Below are 5,023 nucleotides of genomic sequence, written 5' to 3' on the forward strand. Positions count from 1 at the left end.
GGATTGTGTCAAAAGAAATCTCACGAGGTTCAAGAAGGACACATGCAAAGTTCTGCACTTAGGAGAGAACAATCCCATGCTACAGGCTTGGGACCAACTGGCTAAGCAGCAGCTCTGCAGAAAAGGACCTCGGGGTTACATTGGACAATAAGTTGAATATGAGCCAACAGTGTGTCCTTGTTGCCAAGAAGGCTAAAAGCATACTGGGCTGCATTAATAGGATTGTTGCTAGCAGATTGAGGGAAGTTGTTCTTCCTCTGTATTCGGCACTGGAGAGGCCACATCTGGAGTCCTGTGTCCAGTTTTGGGCCCCTCACTATAGAAAGGACGTGGACAAATTTGAGAGAGTTCAGCAGAGGGCAACACAAATGGTTAGGAGGAGAAGCTGAGGGAACTGGGCTGATTTAGTTTGGAGAAGAGAAGACTGAGGGGGATTGAATAGCAGCCTTCACCTCCCTGCAGAGGGGCTGCGAAGAGGATGGAGCTGGACTGTTCTCAGTGTGGGCAGATGACAGGAACAAGGAGCAATGGGCTCAAGTTGCAGCAAGGGAAGTTAAGGTTAGATATATGGGAAAACTTTCTCACAAGGAGGGTAGTAAAGCACTGGAACAGGTTACCTAGAGAGGTATTGGAATCTCCATCCTTGGAGGTTTTTAAGGCCCAGCTTGACAAAGCCTTGGCTGGGATGATGTAGTTGGGGCTGGTCCTGCTTTGAGCAAGGGATTGGAATAGGTGATCGTCCTGAGGTCCCATCCAACCCATGTAGTTGTCATGGGTGACTTCAGTTACCTGGAGAAAGTAGACCTCTTTAACCAATTCTTCACCTCTGTTTTCTTGAGCAGGGACCGGGACTTCCCCACCGTGAGGCAAGACAGACTCGACGGGAATGCCTCCAGACCTCAGGTTGGGGAGGACTGGGTTAGAGAGCTTCTGGAGGGGCTGGATGTGTTCAAATCAGCAGGTCCAGATGCTCTCCACCCCAGGGTGTTGAGGGAGCTAGCAGGGGTTACTGCAGGGCCCTTGGCACGGCTTTACGAGTGCTCGTGGTGCTCGGGCCAGGTGCTGGATGATTGGAAGGTAGCCAGCGTGGTCCCCATCTTTAAACAAGGGAGGAGGGAAGACCCAGGCAACTATAGGCCCATCAGTCTTACCTCAGTCCTAGGAAAACTCTTTGAGAAGATCATCAAGGAGCACATCTGCGATGGGCTGGCCTCAGAGATAATGCTGAAGGGCAACCAGCATGGTTTCATTAGGGGCAGGTCATATCATTCCAACCTGATTGCCTTTTATGATCAGGTTAAAAAAGCCTTGGATGCAGGTGTTGCTGTGGATGTAGTCTTTCTGGACTTCAGCAAAAGCCTTTGACACTGTCTCCCACCCCATCCTCATTAAGAAATTGGGTGACTGTGGCATTGATGCCTACACAGTCAGATGGATTGCAGATTGGCTGAAGGGTTGCACTCAGAGGGTGGTGGTGGACAGGTCATATTCAACCTGGGGAGAAGTGGGCAGCGGAGTCTCCCAGGACTCGGTCTTTGGGCCTGCGCTGTTCAATCTCTTTATCAGCGATTTGGACGACGGGGTGAAAAGCACCCTGTTTAAATTTGCTGATGATAGCAAAATTTGGGGTGAGGTGAGCACTGTAGTAGGGAGGGAAAGACTGCAGCAAGACTTGGATAGGTTACAGGGGCGGGCTAGCAAAAACAGGATGCGCTTCAACGCTGACAAGTGCAGGGTGCTGCACGTGGGCAGTAGTAACCAGCAGCACACTCATAAGATGGGAAACTCCCTTCTTGAGAGCATGGAGGCAGAAAGGGATCTTGGAGTCATTATTGACTCCAAGATGAACATGGGCCGACAATGCGAGGTCACGGTTGGCAGGGCGAACCAGACCTTGTTGTGCACCCACAGATGCATCTCTAGCAGGGCCAAGGGGGTGATCCTCCCCCTCTATGCGACACTGGTCAGGCCGCAGCTGGAGTACTGTGTCCAGGTCTGTGCGCCTCACAACATATTTGATGTGGACAGCATGGAGAGGGTCCAGAGGAGGGCCACCCGAATGATCCGGGGACTACAGGGCAGACCCTACAATGAGAGACTGCGGGACCTGAACCTGTTCAGCCTTCACAAGAGAAGGCTGAGGGGGGACCTGGTGACTGTCTATAAACTCACTAGGGGGGACCAGAAGGGTTTGGGAGAGACCTTGTTTCCCTGAGTGCCCCCCCCCGGCATAACAAGGAATAATGGACACAAGTTGTTGGAGAGTAGGTTTAGACATCCGTAAGAACTACTTCACAGGGCGGCTAGGATCTGGAACCAACTTCCAAGGGAAGTGGTGCTGGCTCCTACCCTGGGGGTCTTTAAGAGGAGGCTTGATGCCTACCTGGCTGGGATCATTTGAGCCAGTTTTTTTTTTTTCTCCTGCCCTGGCAAGGGGTCGGACTTGAAGATCTATAAGGTCCCTTCTGACCCTACTTCTATGATTCTGTGAACCCTAATTTTCTATGATTCTGTGAGTGATCCCAAGTGGCTCCAGTTTCCATTAAATGGAACTACAAGCAAAGATAGGTTTTAGATTTCCAAGGGGCAAACATTGGGGTATTACAGGAAATAGAAAACTCATTGGACTGAATTGCTGAGGGGCTTCAAAATTTTTGAAGTCAAAAAGTGCTGAATTTGTGTCCAAAAGCAAGTGAGGGAATATTGTAAGGCAAGACTCCAGACCTATCGAGATGAACAACCACTTTAAGAAGGGCGGTAGGGGAACGTTCAGCAAAGAAGTCTGCTGGTCAGAATGCATAGGGATAAAGTGAGAATTTCCAGAAAAGCAGCTGAGTTAGTCCTTGCCAAGGGAGCAAAAACAAATAACAAAAGATCATTTAAGCATAAAAATGAAGAGAGAACAAGAAAAGAGGATTGGCACTGCCATGGTGGAAGGATGAACAGAGGTGAAGGATTGCTGAGGTCTGGCCCAAAAACTGATTGAAGATGGAGACAAAGTACACCTAAGTATAGTGATGTTGGCTATGAGGGCAAAGGCAGGGCAGATAATGGGACTGAGGGAATGAAAACAGAGGTTACATTACCTGACATAGAAGCAAAACTCAGAAAACACCATGAACTCCAGAAATCCTCTCCCTCTGAATTACAAAAGATAACCAGGTCCCTATGATGCTAGTAATCGCACCATGAGAACGGAGAAGGGCAAATGAAAGCCAACTGAGTTGGACTATGTAAAGAAAATTGAGACAAGTAGTGCCAAAGTTTATATCCATATAAGAAGAAAATAAGGGAGGGGAGGGGGCTAAGTAAGACTATTTTAGTTACGGCCCAGAAACAGAATGAGACCTGAAGGTATCACTTTAATTACAGGCATTGGGTAGGTTGGCTACTGATAAAAGAACCAAGAGACAGGTCTGCAGCTGGGCTTGTTACTATTTATATTCCCAAAGCACAAGAATATATCTAGTTCCTAATCCATTGACTGGCCAGCAACATCTGACAGTCCAGTATAGATTCTCACCTGTATCATCTGGGGAGACTTGGGGCAGGGGCGGGGGATGTATGCATACCAGCAGAAAGTCTTGACATCTGCTGAGTGCTCTGGCTTTCCCTCCAGCCTGTTCCCCATATTTATACATGCTTTACTGCAAGAGACAGTCTCTGATTAGGTTATTTAAACGTCTTTGTTTTACTGAGACTTAGGGAACTAGACTGAACCCATTCCTCCTTGTCTCTAGAAAGCATCAGTTAGGTAGGATTTATGTCCCCATGAAAATTACAGGATTTGGGAGGGAGGATTTCTTATCTCCTTCCTTCACCATCTTGGAAAGCTGCATACCAGCCTCTTGATTCCTTTTTTCTTTATTTTATGGTCTTCTTTGACAAGGCTGCTTCTGTTTTTTTACATATCTAAGAAACATAGCAAAGGTATTGCCACTGAAGCATAACTGCATCTGATCCATTGGGTTACTTCCATCACTGCTATCCGAGCCTTTTACCCCATCTAGTTTGAGGTCACTACTGGTTTAGCTGGGCATACTAATTACTTTCTTCATTTTGCAGCCCATGCTAATTGTACCATCTGTACTGGGTCACTTTGCAGGTATCCAAGAGTAGGCTTAAGTTAGAATCATAGAGAAGTTGGGCTGGAAGTCACCTGAAGGTCATCTAGTCCAACTGGCTGAGGCAGGATCATTCCTATCCCAACCACCCAATACAAATCCATTCTGTAACCTACTAGTAAAACCTCAAAGTCAGCCCTGACAGAATCATGACATAACTCCCTAATCTGCCACAGGAAAAGCAGGGAAACCACGGCGGCCAATGTCCTGCTGCTGCAAGGTTGCTAAAATACATTTTATAGATTCATAGACCTTAGGGCTGGAAGGGACCTTGGAAGATCATTGTAAGGGGGTGAAGAAGGTGCGGGGCGAGGGCGATGCCGGCGGCGGCGGGGACCGGCCCGACTTCCGGGTCCCAGTGGAAAGCCAAGCACCTAAGTTTCCCCCTTCCAGGAACCCGGAAGCACCCGGGTCGAGGCCTACCCGGACAGATAGAGAGCCCAGCGGGTCCGGAGAGGGCCCCGGTGGATTCGGAGGCAGGAGCGGCGGGTGCGGAGTCAGGAGTGGCGCATCCGGAGGAGAGCTGGGGAAGAGCCGGTGTCGGGAGAAGCACCCTGGAGCGGGTGCGAGCTGCTTGGAGATGCGGCGAGGAGACCCGGCCAACTGACGGCGAAGACTCGAGTGGCTTAGCGCCGCGGGAAGCGACGGCACCCAGCAGGAGCCGGGTACCATAACTACTATAATACAAGGGCGGCCACAGGCGGGGGAGTCACCGCGCCTGTGAAATTTGGGAGGACTAAGGGGCGGAAGGAGGCCCTGGGAGAGGGCGGAAGATCCCAGCCCTAAGTCCAGAAGGGGGTCAGCCCTGCTGCAAGTAGGGATATCGGGGAGAATAGCCGAGGGGCCAAACAAACCCCGGCTCCCGTGAATCCCACGCAGACGGAGCCCCTGGCTCTTGG

Source organism: Crocodylus porosus, unplaced genomic scaffold, assembly GCF_001723895.1.
Source record: "Crocodylus porosus isolate Cpor-Errol unplaced genomic scaffold, CroPor_comp1, whole genome shotgun sequence".
Lineage (NCBI taxonomy): Eukaryota > Metazoa > Chordata > Crocodylia > Crocodylidae > Crocodylus > Crocodylus porosus.